General features: G+C 41.6%; 1 protein-coding gene across 1 annotated transcript in view; it reads left to right on the top strand.

Moving 5' to 3' along the window:
• Adk (adenosine kinase) overlaps positions 1 to 16,208 on the top strand; it is a 386,675-nt gene that overhangs the window by 286 nt on the left and 370,181 nt on the right. The window lies entirely within an intron of this gene.

Here is a 16,208-nt window from a genome sequence, read left to right on the forward strand (position 1 = left end):
CTCTGGCAGCCATGGGCCAATCAGAGCTGCTGGCTCGGGGGCCGAGCCTTCCTCTGGCGCCACGTGCGAGCGAATCCTCGCGGGCTGAGCTAGCGCGACCCCAAAGGACCCGTCTGGAGCTGCATCCCTTCCTGGGTATAGCGGGAAGGAACCCAGTGCCTCCTGAACCCTGGAGAAAGATAAAATTCTTGGGATTTTTCGGAAGGCGGTTCGCAAAAGCGTTTTGATTTTTTTTTTTTTTTGTGTGTGTGTGTGTGATTTCTCTGAAGTCATGTTTGGAGACCCCAACCCGGGGCCGGAATCCACTTAAGAGGTTTTGGCTGGGGTAGCAGTTGGCTAAATGGTTAGGAATTTTTTTTTTTTTGCATATTTGGCAGCAGCGCAGTGCTCTCCCCACACCTTACACACATGTAATTGATGTTGCAGCTTTCACTTATATAAAGCCGTTTTGTTAAATAACATTTCTTCCTAATAAGTATAAAGTCCAGCGCGTGCAATCTTTTGATGTCTTTGAAGTGTTCAGTGGAGGGCTGTGATTTTTCTATCTAAAAATAGACACTTCAAACTGATTTAAAACTGTGGGACTGCTCTTGATTAGCCGAGACAAATTCCATTACCTTCAACATAATCTTCTCCATGTTCAAAAGAATAATTTGTCTCAGCTGAAAAGAAAAGGTTAAGTGGGGATCCCGTATCTTGTTCTTGATGAAATGGGTGATACCCAAATTCTTTCCATCGGCTTTAAAGTATGCCTACTCTTCTTAGAGGGTTATTGTGCATGTCTAATACCACGAACGTTAAAAAAAAAAACCCTGAGGATGTTTTAACTTTTAGATTATGTGTTTCAGTGGGATGGCTCAGCAGCAGCATTGGCTGCCAAGTCCGCTGACCTGAGTTCAGACTCCAGGACCCACGTGGTGGACTGAGTGAATCTTTTCTTCTGTTGTCCTCTGACCTTCACACGTGGCCCCGCCCCCACTATGTAAATAGATATTGTCTCCTTAGATTTTCATTTAATAAAAGCAATACTTTATATATAATGATGATCAAGTTTAACAGTGCTTACCATCTGTAGTAATGGTACAAGGAAGCTCTATGAAAGAAAGGCAGAGATTATTCATATTGACAAATGAAAGGTATTGAAGTTCAAATAACATTTAAGGAAGAGAAATAGGAACCCAGGGTGTCAGGATACAAGTTTATTCTTTGATTCTAGTGTGTTTACAAACATCGAAGGCATGTCTCTGTTTGTTTGTGTATCTTTAAAAATGATCCGTGGTAATGCTTGACATTTAATATGTATATGCCTGCTACTGTTTCTGCATTCTGCACATTTTAACCCAATAAAATCATTTCTATTACATATCACTTTAACCAAAAAGGAAACTGGCACATATCTATCCTTTGTGTCTATTTAAAACTTGTAAGTAATTTTGATGAGTAAAATTCAATTTACTTAATGCTACCCCAGAGCCATCTGCAGAAGCGAAGTTAAAGGATTAGGTATTTTGACTATAGGGACAAAACTCTTTAATTTTATGCGGAGACCATTGCAATTGACTTCTTATTTTCTGTATTAGTTTACCTTTCAGGATCGCTGTATGATAAAGCATTTAGAGTGAATTACTCTGTGATTTGCCTGACAATTAAGAGATTTTTACCAATTTTGTTTAACTGTTAGGGAAAATGGCTTATAAATTATTAGCTCAATTTAATGTATACAGTCAGTGGGGAACAAGTAAATTAATGAAATGTATTTATAGATATTGGGGATAAGAATTTAGAAATCGGGGGCTGGAGAGATGGCTCAGAGGTTAAGAGCACTGATTGCTCTTCCAGAGGTCCTGAGTTCAATTCCCAGCAACCACATGGTGGCTCACAACCATCTATAATGAGATCTGGTGCCCTCTTCTGACATACAAACATACATGGAAGGAATGTTGTATACATAATAAGTAAATAAATAAATAAATCTTTAAAAAAAGAATTTAGAAATCTATGAGAAGTTCAGTTAGCACTAGGGATATAATTCTTATTTTTATTCTTAATGTATATATATGTGTGTTTGTGTGACTATGTGTTATTTGTATGCCAAAAGAGGGCTTTGGATGCCGTGGAGCTGGAGGTAAAGATGGTTGTGAGCCACCTGATGTAAGTGCTGGGGACCAAGCTCGACTCCTGCAAGAGCAAGAACATTTGCTTTTTTTTTTTTTAATTTATTTTACGTGCATTGGTGTTTTTGCCTGCATGTTTGTATGAGGCTATCAGATCCTCTGGAAATAAGAGTTACCGACAGTTGTGAACAGCCATGTGGGTGCTGGGAATTGACCCCGGGTCCTCTGGAAGGCGGTTGGTTGGTGATCTTAACCACTGAATCATCCTTCCAGCCTAGGAAGTGTTTTTTAACTAGGGGAATTTTATCTTAGAAGAAACATTTCTCAGAACCTGGTGGTAATTTTGGTGGAGCGGAGGAGGGGTACAGTTTAAAGAGCTGGTAAGATGGCTCGGAGGGTGAAGTGCTGCTGCCACACCTAATCACCCTTGTCAATGCGCAGGCACGTGCGGTTGGTGTGCACTCTCGTGTGTACACACAATAAACAGATAAATGTAATTTAAAACAAACAAAAAGCTAGCGTGGTGCTCACGCCTTTAATCCCAACAATTTAATGGCAGAAGCAGGCAGATCTCTCTGTAGGCCTCAGGTGAGCCAGGGCTATATACCGAGAACCTTTGTAAACATCTGAAACCTATAGCAGAGGTTTCCTGCTCTGACCCCCATCATGATGCTCCCACCCATGTTTTAAATAATGCTCTAGGCATCTTGGCAGTACAGAGACATCACCTTGTGATAGAGATGGTCAGGCCAAAATTGTCAATATTGTTGAGAGTGGGAGACCATCTGACAAGGCTGTCTTCCTATCTTACTCTTCATTGTTTTCTAGGCTGATTGCTTTTCAGGGCAAGACAGTTACTAAGATTTCAGAGAAAGAATCAGATTGTAACATCCTTTCATGTAGGAGCAATAATTGAGTAGCAGACATTTATACAAGGACTACTTTTTTTTTCTTTTTTCTTCTTTGGAAGTCTTATCCAAGTTATTGCTTCAGAGTTCACCTCAGAGAAGACACAACACCTTCCAAGTAGTGTTGAACGCGTGCCAAGTCTGTTCTTTCGGTCTGTCTTTCAAGTACTTGCTATTTTAGGTGTGCTGCTAAAAACTGGATATAGAGAGAAGAAGGTAAGATCCAGCTGCCACTCTCCTCCTGGAAACTAAATAGAATTGGGAAAATGAAACCTGAGCGTTAGTAAGATCATGAGAATTAACCAGTGTGAAATAAGGTATCTGCCTTTTTAGGAAAATTATTTTGCAGACAGGTCCGCTCTTGGGGATTGCGTAGATGGTATTAAGTGTCTAGGCTTCAGATTGGGCGTCTTCATATGTGGTATTTCTGTGTATTCTCAAGTCTCACAATTTCATGCAGTCCAGGCTGGCCTGCATGATTTGGAACCAAGGATGACCTTGATCTTGTCTTCCTGGCTCCATTTCACCAGTGCTGGGGTTTATGGGCTGCCTCCACACCCAGTTTTCAGAAGCTAGTTTTAACTGTTGAATATCCCCAAATGATTTGCAGACATTTAAAGCCACATTTATGCAAGCGCATCCGTCTCTCGTCCTAAATCTGGACTTTCTCCCAGGGTTCCTGTATCACAGTAGTGTGAGCCTGCCTTTCTCTGAAGTTTACACTTGATCTTGCCTTAGTTTTTGCTTAGCTTTCTAGCAGGTTTCTCTGCCTCCAGTTTCAGTTCTGCCATATCTACTTTAGATACAAGTCTACTTAATCACCAGAGCAAAGCAAGTTTGCAACTATGAACTTGGTGTAAGGAAAAATTGAGCCAATTGTCATGATTTCTTCTGGCCTTCACAATTAAAGTTTGTTCAAAGGGTGTGGGGAAAGGTGGATCAGCGGGTAAAGCAGGAGGATCTGAATTTGGTCCCCAGAACACATGAAAAATGCCAAATGTGGTGGTGGTGGTGGTGTACCTCTACCCCAGCACTGAGAAGGTGAAGCAGAGTCCTTAGGCTGACTGGCAAGCTATAGCTAGTGAGGACCTTGTGTCAAAGGAGGTGGACACCTAAGATTGTCTTCTGGCCTCCATGTCTATGCAAACATGTGCACCAGCGCACACATGCACACTTGAAAAAAGATTATTAAAGGGTCATATCTTTAGTATTACTTAAAAGGAAACAGATAGCAATTTTCTTAACAGCAAATACTGAGCTTTTTCCAAGTACTCTTCCTAAGTGTTTCACTCATATACCGCTAGTTTTCTTTTTCTCAGTCCCTATGTCACTGTACATCCTGTGTTTAAAATTGCACTATAAACCTAAAAAAAAGTCCGTAAGTATCATTGGGTGATCAGAGGAAAGTTTTAGTGATGTCTTATAAAACACATCCTCCCCCTCTTTGGAAAAATTTCTGGAAGATTAAAAAAATGAGCATGCGCTTCCCATAGTGGTCTGCTAAGAAAATTAAATGAGGAAAATTTATTCAGGCCAAAAAAGTTTATGGCGTATTGAACAAAGTCTGGTTTTAATAACTATTCAACAAAGTCTTGTTGCACAGAGTAGAAGTCACTGGTAGGTACCCTTCCTCTTCTAAGCCCTATCAAAGCCCATACTTTTATAATGTAACCTAAAATCATGTTTGCCAGTTCTAGCCATGATAAGCTTTTTCTCTCTTACTTTTCTTTTTTTTTCTTTTTTTATTGAGAAAAGGAGAAAAAAAAAAACCAAGTTTCCACCTCCTCCCAGCCTCCCATTTCCCTCCCCCTCCTCCCACCCTTCTCCCCCTCACCCCACCCCTTTCCCCCTCCCTCTCCAGTCCAAAGAGCAGTCAGGGTTTTCTGCCCTGTGGTAAGACCTAGGACCTCCCACCTCCGTCCATATCTAGGAAGGTGAACATCCAAACTGGCTAGGCTCCCACAAAGCCATCACATTACGTAGGATCAAACCCCCGTGCCATTGTCCTTTGCGTCTCATCAGCCCTCATTGTTCGCCATGCTCAGAGAGTCCAGTTTTATCCCATGCTTTTTCAGTCACAGTCCAGCTGGTCTTGGTGAGCTCTTAATAGATCAGCTCCACTGTCTCAGTGGGTGGGTGCATCCCTCGTGGTCCCGACTTCTTTGCTCATGTTCTCCTTCCTTCTGCTCCTCATTGGGACCTTGGGAGCTCAATCCAGTGCTCCTGTGTGGGTCTCTGTCTCTATCTCCATCCATCACCAGATGAAGGTTCAATGATGGTATGCAAGATATTCGTCAGTATTGCTCTAGGATAGGGTCATTTCAGGTTCCCTATCCTCAACTGCCCAAGGAACTAACTGGGGACCTCAGCTTGGGCACCTGGGAGCCCCTCTAGGGTCAGGTCTCTTGCCAACCCTAAAGTGGCTCCCTTAACTAAGAATTGTGGTTCCGTGCTCCCCTGTCCAACCTTCCTTTATCCCAATCCTCCTGTTTTCCCAAGGCCTGACCTCCTTCCCTTCTAACTTTTCTCTCCCCATCTCCCCTTACCCCCATCCCACCCCACCCCCAAGATCCCAATTTTCTCCCTGGCAATTTTGTCTACTTCCCTTAGCCAAGAGGATAACTATATGTTTTTCCTTGGGTTCCCCTTCTTACTTAGCTTCTTTAGATCCACCTATTGTAGACTCCGTGACCCTTATTTATGGCTAGAAACCAATTATGAGTGAGTACATCCCATGTTCATCTTTTTGGGTCTGGGATACCTTACTCAGGATAGTGTTTTCTATTTCCATCCATTTGCATGCAAAATTCGAGAAGTCATTGTTTTTTACCGCAGCGTAGTACTCTAATGTGTAGATATTCCATACTTTCTTCATCCATTCTTCCATTGAAGGGCATCTAGGTTGTTTCCAGGTTCTGGCTATTACAAATAATACTGCTATGAACATAGTTGAACAAATGCTTTTGTCATATGATAGGGCATCTCTTGGGTATATTCCCAAGAGTGGTATTGCTGGGTCCAGGGGTAGGTTGATCCCGAATTTCCTGAGAAACCGAAACACTGACTTCCATAGTGGTTGCACAAGATTGCATTCCCACCAGCAATGGATGAGGGTACCCCTTCCTCCACAGCCTTTCCAGCAAAGGTTATCATTGGTGTTTTTGACTTTAGCCATTCTGACAGGTGTAAGATGATATCTCAAAGTTGTTTTGATTTGCATTTCCCTGATTGCTAAGGAAGTTGAGCATGACCTTAAGTGTCTTTTGGCCATTTGAACTTCTTCTGTTGAGAATTAAACAATCCTATACAATAAAGGATCTTCTGGAGGCATTACCATCCCTGACTTCAAACTCTATTTGAAAGCTACAGTAATGAAAACAGTGTGGTACTGGCATAAAAACAGAGAAGTCGACCAATGGAATCGTATAGAAGACCCGGATTTTAACCCACAAACCTATGAACACCTCATTTTTGATAAAGGAGCTAAAAGTATACAATGGAAGAAAGAAAGCATCTTCAACAAATGGTGCTGGCACAACTGGATGTCAACCTGTAGAAGAATGAAAATAGACCCACATCTTTCACCGTGCACAAAACCCAAGTCCAAATGGATTAAAGACCTCAATATCAGCCCGAACACACTGAACCTGATAGAAGAGAAAGTGGGAAATACCCTACAACAAATGGGCACAGGAGATCGCTTCCTGTGTATAACCCCAGAAGCACAGACATTAAGGGCAACATTGAATAAATGGGACCTACTAAAACTGAGAAGCTTCTGCAAAGCAAAGGACACTGTCACTAAGACACAAAGGCAACCTACTGACTGGGAGAAGATCTTCACCAACCCCGCAACAGACAAAGGTCTGATCTCCAAAATATATAGAGAACTCAAGAAACTAGACTTTAAAATGCTAATTAACCCAATTAAAAAATGGGGCACTGATCTGAACAGAGAATACTTTTCTTTTTTAAATGGATTTTTATTGAGCTCTACATTTTTCTCTGCTCCTCTCCCTGCCTCTCCCCTCCCCACTTCAACCCTCTCCCAAGGTCCCCATGCTCCCAGTTTACTCAGGAGATCTTGTCTTTTTCTACTTCCCATGTAGATTAGATCCATGTATGTCTCTCTTCGAGTCCTATTGTTGTCTAGGGATTGTGATTTGTAGCTGGTTTTCTTTGCTTTATGTTTAAAAACCACTTATGAGTGAATATGTGTGATAATTGTCTTTCTGTGTCTGGGTTACCTCACTCAAAATGATGTTTTCTAGCTCCATTTTCCTGCAAATCTCAAGATTTTTTTTTCTGCTGTGTAGTACTCCATTCTGTAAATGTACCACATTTTCCTTATTCATTCTTTGGTCGAGGGGCATTTAGGTTGTTTTCAGGTTCTGGCTATGACAAACAATGCTGCTATGAACACAGTTGAACACATGTCCTTGTGGCATGATTGAGCATCCTTTGGGTATATACCCAAAAGTGGTATTACCGAGTTTTGAGGAAGGTCACACTGATATCCAAAGGGGCTGTACCAGCTTGCATTCTCACCAGCAATGCAGAAGTGTTCCCTTTTCCCCACAACCTCTTCAGCATAAGTTGTCATCAGTGTTTTTGATCTCACAGCCAGATCTGCAGAAATTTCTGGTTCCTGCCTACTCCCTCAGAGGTCCCAGACCGATGCCTGGACCCGCAGTGGTCTCTGGCTCTGGCCCACTCACTCAGCAGTTGATCCCCTGTACCTGCTCCTGTGGAGTTTGCTGTCTCAGGTCTGCTCTGGCCCAGGTTGCTGGCCCAGTCCTGCTTCTGTAAATGTTCCTAGTCTGGATCTGCTCCTACTCCCATAGAGTTCATCCCAGGACCGCTCTGGCCCAGATCGCTGGCCCAGTCCTGCTTCTGTAAATGTTCCTAGTCTGGATCTGTTCCTACTCCCATAGAGTTCATCCCAGACCCGCTCCGGCCCAGGTTGCTGGCCCAGTCCTGCTTCTGTAAATGTTCCTAGTCTGGGTCCGCTCCTGCCCAGGTCGCTGGCCCAGTCCTACTTCTGTAAATGTCCCTGGTCTGGATCTGCTTCTGCTGCTGTAGACTTCACCATCCCAGGCCTCCTCCGGCCCAGGTCGCTGGCTCAGTCCTGCTTTTGTGGAGTCAGCCTTTTCTCTTATATTTACAGTTTAATCCTTTAAGTCATTAGGCTATGAAGGAATAGAAAGCAAATTCTTCTCAACACAGTTTGTATAAGATCCTTTACTGGCCTTTATGTACTTGTATGCAATGAATGTTGGGCTGTGGGAGGATGGAGTGAGAAAGAGAGACAGACTGACTAGCCCTGAGAATCGGGACAGGCATGGAGGTGCTTGAGCTCAAGAAACATGTAAAGGGCTCTAGGCAAAGACTGGCATTAAAGACTTCTGATTTTAAATATAGGACCAGACTGAATAATACTAAAGATGAGCTGACGAGCTCCACTCCATCCTGGAACATGGCTCCTTTTTCCTCCACTGATTAAAATCCCATCTCTGTGTGAAATGGGATGGGAAGCAAAGGAAATGAAGGTCTAAAGAGCTTTCTAGTCAGGGTGGAAGGCAGTGGATAAGGTTGTGGTTTCTGGAATTAAGACATGTGGTGTGATTCCTGTCCTAATAGCTGATTATCGTGGTAAGGGTATTTACCTGCTTTGTGCATCTGTTTTCCCTTGTAAAATAGAGTCTGTAAGAGCATCTACCTCATGAAATTGTTAGCTATTAAGAAAATAGACATAAAATATAGTAAATGTTGAACAAATCTGAACAAATGTTGAATAACTACTATTATTATGGTATTGCTTATCTTATGGTGTCTACTCAGCTCCAAATTCTCCACTAGTAAATTTTAAAAAGAAAAGAAACAGAAATACTTAACAAGAGGTAGACTTGGTGGCATATACATGTTGTAACAGCACAAGAGTCTGAGGTAGGAGGACCATAAGTTCTGGGCCAGCCTAGGCAGTTTAGTGAGTTTGCTCAGAGGATCCTATGCTGTGGACCCTTAAAAGACAAGCCATCTAAAATTTAAAAAAAGATAAACATCTCCAAGGGATGAAGTATGCAGCTCAGGAACTGGTGGAAATAACTTGGTGGGGGTTCTGGAGCCAGATATCCTTGGTGAAACAAGGACCTGGGCTGTAGTTGCCTGAGAGCAGGCTGAACTCATCTGTGCCCCACTGTTGCTTCAATAAACTGGTCTGAAGTGAAGACAGAAGTAGCTGGCTCAGTATCGGGAGCTGTAAATTCCCTACTATCACCTAGTACAAGTATAATGATTATTCAGAATTGCTGTGGGATCCCCGGCAGGCAGGGGGCAGCGGTCAGAAAGCAGCCAGTCCTTGGGCGTGAGACCATGTGGCAGGTCTGAAGGTCCCTGGCGGGTGGGCGAGAGACAGATAGGCATACCATGCAGAGTGAAGTTGGACATTTATTAGGTGGGTTATGGAGGGGATGAGATAAGAGGAGAAGAGGGGAGAGAGAAAGAGAGAGAGAGAAAGAGAGAGAGAGAGAGAGAAGAGAAGGGGAGGGAGGGGGGAAGGGGAGAAGTGGGGAGAGGCAGCAGCTGCTTCTTCCAGAGGAAGATGGAGAAGAGAGAGAGACTAAGGCTGCAAGCAGGGAGGGAGTGGGCGTGGCTTGTCTCTTAAAGAGGCAGATCATTACAACAAGAGCACTGGACTTGGAGGTCATCTGCTCTGTAACTGTAGTGACCTGCCTGAAAACTCCTGGGAGAAGGAGAAAGTCTGAGATTGAAGAAAGAAGTAAGACCTTCAGAAAATAAATAGGTACAGCCAACAGGAGGTAAATTCACTTAAAATCGAATGGAAATAGTAGAATGATTCCAAAATGACTGTTTAAAAAATCTATAGAAACAAGTGTTCACCAAAAATTAAAATGTTATGAATAAGAAATATGTAGAAATGAAATTGAAGGATTTAAAGATGGAGTTCTCAGAATTAAAGCCACATATGAAAAATAGACTCAGATCAGATCAATTTGAAGGGAGAAATTAGTGATTAGAGCAAAGTAATTGGAGTGGTGGTATAGCTCAGTAACAAAGTAATTGGAGTGGTGGTATAGCTCAGTAACAAAGTAATTGGAGTGGTGGTATAGCTCAGTAATAAAGTAATTGGAGTGGTGGTATAGCTCAGTAACAAAGTAATTGGAGTGGTGGTATAGCTCAGTAACAAAGTAATTGGAGTGGTGGTATATATATAGTGCAGTAATAATGTAATTGGAGTGGTGGTATATATAGTGCAGTAACAAAGTAATTGGAGTGGTGGTATATATAGTTCAGTAATAAAGTAATTGGAGTGGTGGTATATATAGTTCAGTAATAAAGTAATTGGAGTGGTGGTATAGCTCAGTAACAAAGTAATTGGAGTGGTGGTGTAGCTCAGTAACAAAGTAATTGGAGTGGTGGTATAGCTCAGTAACAGGGCTGGGATTCGCTGTTTATTTTCCAGCTTGAGAAAGAGAAGTGTGCGACAGACTTGGGAGTGAAGTAAGGGTACCAGGATTCTTTTTAAAGATTTATTTTCTGTATATGAGTGCTCTACATGTCCACCTGTACACCAGAAGAGGGCATCTGATCTCACTACAGGTGGTTATGAACCACTGTGTGGTTGCTGGGAATTGAATTGATGGCTCTTAACCTAAGTGCCATCTCTCCAGCCCTTGACTATCAAGGTTTTAAGGTCCTTGGGTGTGATGGTGCAGACCTTATTCCCAGCAGGGGCAGAACCAAACAAAGCAGATGGATCTCAATGAGTTTGGGGCCAGCCTGGTCTAAATAGTGAGCTCCAAGCCAGCCAAGGGTACTTAGTGAAACCCTGTCTCAAAAAACAAAAAACAAAAACAACAACAACAACAACAACAAAAAACAAACCAAAAAACCCCCAAAACAAAAACAAAAACAAAAAAACACCACAAAACAATGAATTACCAAACAAAAGAGAGTTTAAGCTCATCTTAACTATATAGATTATTATGGGCTAAATGAGATAAAACAAGATAAAAGAAAAAGATTAAGAAATAAAGAGAAATTGCTGGGCAGTGGTGGCTCATGCCTTTATTCCAGCACTTGGGAGGCAGAGGCAGGTGGATCTCTGTGAGTTTGAGGCCAGTCTGGCCTACAGAGCGAGTTATAGGACAGGCTCCAAAGCTACAGAGAGAAACCCTGTCTTGAAAAACCAAAACAATAAAGTAAAATAAAAATGAGTGTAGAAGGAGCTGTGGGCTGCGGCCCGGCTCCCGGCTCCCGGCTAGCTTTACCCAAAATAATTACACGGAAACTGTATTCTTTTAAACACTGCCTGGCCCATTAGTTCTAGCCTCTTATTGGCTAATTCTCATATCTTGATTACCCCTTTTCTAATAATCTGTGTAGCACCACGGGGTGGTGGCTTACCGGGAAAGATTCTAGCCTACATCTGTCTCGGGTCGAAGAATCATGGCGTCTGACTCACTTCCCTTCTTCCCAGCATTCTGTTCTGTCTACTCCATCTACCTATGTTCTGACCTATCAGGCCAAGCAGTTTCTTTATTAATTAACCAATGAAAGCAACACATAGAAAGAAGACCCACCTACATCAAATGAGATTTCACATTTTTGAAAAAAGATATAAATGGTGGGAAACAATATTGGTAGAGATAAGTGTATTAGACCTTTCAGAAAAGCCTCCAGGACATTCAGGACTCTTCTGCACAGAGAAACACTGTCTCTGGTTGAGAGAATATTCAAATTGGTGAGAGCAAAAACAAACCAAAACCCCAAATCTACAAACAAAAAATTTCCTAAGAATATAGACATGTTTAATTCTAATTATTTTAACCTGTATAAAAAAGTGAAAAAAGTGAAAAATTGACTATAAGTTTTGCTTAAAAATTGAAATAATTGTGATATTATGTAGTGTGGCAATGTAGTCCCACCTGCTTGAAAAGCTTAGACATAAGGATCACTGAACACAGGAACTGGGGGCTAGCCTGGGCAATATAATGAACATCATCTCTTTAAAATTAATGATGATAATAGTTACATCTAAGTAGAGGATTGTGGGGTTGTTGGATTGTGGTGGATTTGTGTATGTATATGTGTGTGTATTTTAATTAAATTTTTTTTTCTAATTTTTTTTTACTTTGAACATGAGTTATTAGGGTTCAATAAAGGAACAGAGATAAAAGAATGAAAAAAATATAAAAGGGATTTATTTAAGTGGCTTACAGGCTGTGGTCCAAGCAGTGCAATAATGGATCTTCAGGCCAAGAGTTAGGTAGTTGTTCAGTCTACAAGGCCAGAGGATGTCTCGGCAGTCCCAGGAAATCCAAGAGAGCTATCAGCCTTCAATGCCTATCAAAATCCTGAAAAAGTCTATTTTAACACCCTGAAGGATTGCCTCTGAAACAAGACAGCTTGGCAAAGGTTTCCTTCTCCCATGTCCTTTTATATAGACTGCCACCAGAAGGTGTGGCCAGAATTCTGGTAGCTCTTCCCACCTCAAATGATCCAGTCAAGAAAATCCTTCACAGGCGGCCCAGCTGTTTGGGTTTTCGTTGATTTCAGATGTCGTCAAGTTGACATCCAAGATCAGCCATCAAACATGTTTATTAGGACTCTTGAATTTAAGCTGGAGGATTTTATGTTCACTGACGAGGTGCTGAATGGCAAAATATCACCATTACAGTATGGATTTCTTGGGACACCAAATATATCTGAAACATCATAAAATAATTATTACGGCTTAAATGTAGGCTGTAATCTTTTGATCCATATTTCTGAATTACCAAAGCTCTGAAAACTGGTAAAAATAAATTAAGGCTGGGTGTCTTTGTTGAGGTTACTGCTGCTGTAACGAAACATGGGAAGAAAAGGGTTTGTCTGGTTTCTACCTCCTCAGCACTGTCATCACTGAGGGAAGTCAGGACTGGAATTCCAACTGGGCAGGAACCTGGAGGCAGAGGCTGATGCAGAGCCCATTGAGGGTGCTGTTTCTGGCTTACTCTCCATGGCTTGCTCAGCCTACTTTCTTAAAGAACCCAGGACCACAAGCCCACAGATGACACCACCTACCTTGGGCTGCGCCCTCCCATATCAGTCACTAAGGAAATGCCCTACAGGCTTGTCTACAGACCGATTTTATGGAGGTATTATCTTAATTGAGGCATCCTTCTCTAATGAATCCAGTTCGTGTCAAGTTGACATTAAAATAGCCAATTTTAATAGAAATGAATCAATTTAGCAGTGAAACAAACTACTATGAAACTCTGTAGAACTGTCTGAGGCAAATGTGTTTGTTTTGTTTAGCACCTGTCAAGAGTGTCCGTAAAGTGGCAAATTGCATGAGTTTCCTCTGGGGCAGTTTATAAACTACTTTAGTGTTCCATTGGGTCAGCCTTCCTACAGTCTGTAACATTCTAAATTTTAAAATATATCTAGCTTCCAGGATTTAAGAAAGCAAGGGTGGGTCTTTATTAAACATTTAATAGTCAACTGTGGAGTTTGAATTTGTAAAGGATCAATAATTTTTTACAAGTCAGTTGCTATTCTCTTGTTTCCTGTAGCCTAGGCTAGCCTGGAACTTACTGTATAGTCAAAGATGACCTCTTTAAAATTTGATTAGTGGGATGGCAAGATGGCCTCCTCCTCCTGAGTACACGGAAGTGTACACTCTGTGAAAGGAACAGATAATCACACTAGACCTGACAACCTCCAAAGTAGTGTGGGAGGAAAGAAAAGAAATACCAATAATTAGCAAAACAGAACATCATTAAACACATTCATAGGAAATAACAAAATCCTTTCTATAATAACTTTCAATATAAATGACCTCAACCTACCATTAAAAAGGTATAGACTAATGGACTGGATTAAATAGTAAGAACCAAGTATATGTTGTCTTCAAGAAATGTATTTAGCCAGCAAAGATAGCAAAAAACTCAATATCAAAAGATGGAAAAATATTGCCAGGCAAATGGAAGCTGTATATAAGCAGACATAGCTGCCCTTATATGGGCTAAAGTAAGCTTCAAGCCAAAGCTAGTTAGAGATGAAGAGATAAGATGTTGCCATACTAATAAAGGCAACTTTTCATTAAGAGGTTATAACACTTGTAAATATTTGGCCAGCCTTGGGTATATTCTTACTCCCACACACATCTGGGACGGTACGGGAGGAAGTGGTGCTAGTGTTTGTAGAGAGTGAGTGAGTGGAGACAGTGTTCATATATGTGGGGAAGCAGTCACTGCTGCCAGTACCTTGTAGAGTGTAGAGTGACATGGTGTCATCTGCCTAGAAGAGAAAAATTGATGTAGTGTGGCACATATATAAAATATTAAGACCACCCTGCAAATCAGTTAATCCAAAAATCTTCATTCTTCACGGTCAAGTTGTCTACATAAAACTTCACTACCCAGCTTACACGGGGCCCCTCGAGTGCCTGCACTTTGTGCTGTGCTTTATTGCTGTGTGCTGTATCTGTCTTTTATTTCACCAATTGCTGCTTGAAGTCAGCAAACTAGATGAGAAGCCCTTAGCCCCACTAAATGCTCCTTTCATGCAGTTTAACAGCATGTGATTTATGTTGAATGAGTTCTTAATTTTTTAAAAAAATTTCTCCCTGTCCACTCACTCCCCTGTGTGTGCGTGTGTGTGTGTGTGTGTGTGTGTGTGTGTGTGTAGAAGTCAGAGGACAACTCTTAGGAATTGGTTCTTTATATTATGTTGGTTCCAGGTACTGAACTCATGGTGAACCAGTGAGAACCTATAAACAAACAGACAAAACAAAATCATCATTTAGGGGTTTTTTTTTTTGCATTCGATAAGTATAGAATGAATTTTTGTATTAGTTTCAAATTCCCTTTTTTAAAAATATCTTTCCTTATTTCTTTTTATTTTTTTAAAAAGAAAACAATCTTTTTTTTCATTATACATACCAATCCAAGTTCCCACTCCCTCCCCTTCTCCCATTCCCTCCACTGACCTCTCTCACCTCATCCATTCCTCAGAGAGGGTAAGACACATTGCTGTGGGGAAGGTCCCAGGCCCTCCCTACTATATCTAGGCCGAGCAAGGTATTCATACAAAGAGAACAGGTTCCCAAAAAGCCAGTACAAGCAGTAGGGATAAATCCTGGTGCCACTGCCAGTGGCCCCTCAGTCTGCCCCAGCCATGCAGACCACATTTACAGGGACTAGTTTGGTCCTATGCTTGTTGCTTCCTGTCTGGCTGGAGTTGATGAGCTCCCATTAGCTCAGGTAGACTGTCTCAGTGGCTTGGTCTTGACCTCTTTGTTCTTACTCTCATTCCTCCCACTCTTCAACTGGACTTTGGGAGCTCAGTCCAGTGCTCTGCTACAGGTCTCTCCATCAGTTGCTGGATGAAGGTTCTATGGTGATATTTAAGATATTCATCAGTCTGACTACAGGGCAAGGCCAGTTCGGATACCCTTTTCTCTATTGCTTAGGGTCTTAGCTGGGGTCATCCTTGTCGATTCCTGGGAATAGAGTCAGGTTTCTACTAACCCTATAATGGCTCCCTCAGTCAAGCTATCACCTTCCTTGCTCTCATCTCTGTCCTTGCTCCATCTCCACTATCCCGTTCCCTCAGCTTCTCCTCCTACCTCCCCTAGCTTCAAATTCTTAACTTATTTGATGGATAGAACCTTAAAATACTTCATGGTTTTATGACCTTTTTCCTTTTTGGTTACACTGAATGAACTGGTGTACAAAATCAATCTGACACTAGAAGATGATATAGATAAATTAATTTCTTAGATTGAATTCTTGGTTTGTTTTGAGACTAGTGAGCTTTTGATTCTGGTGGTTCTTTCTTGCATTTTTCCTCAGGGAAAAATTCACTCCAGACATACCGACTTTTCCTATATAGACAGTAACACTATTAATGGCCTATGGCTAGTGTTTTCTTTTTTAATACACTAGAATTGCTTATTTGGTAGAGGAGTCGATTTTCTGACTTTACATAGAATATCTTAATTATCTGTCTAAATGGTGAATCTTTTCCCCTGTGTTAGCAGGTACTTGGTATGTGTTATGCTTGCAGTGTAATGATAGCCCCAAAGCAGCGAAGGTCGGTGACACAGTTCTAGGTTCCCAGGGTGCTGTATAATGCAGTGTACTGTGCAACCAGTGGGTCATGCCAAGTGTCCTTTTAA

This window comes from Microtus oregoni, unplaced genomic scaffold, assembly GCF_018167655.1.
Source record: "Microtus oregoni isolate MIOR12 unplaced genomic scaffold, Mior012 000056F_ref0000123, whole genome shotgun sequence".
Taxonomy (NCBI): domain Eukaryota; kingdom Metazoa; phylum Chordata; class Mammalia; order Rodentia; family Cricetidae; genus Microtus; species Microtus oregoni.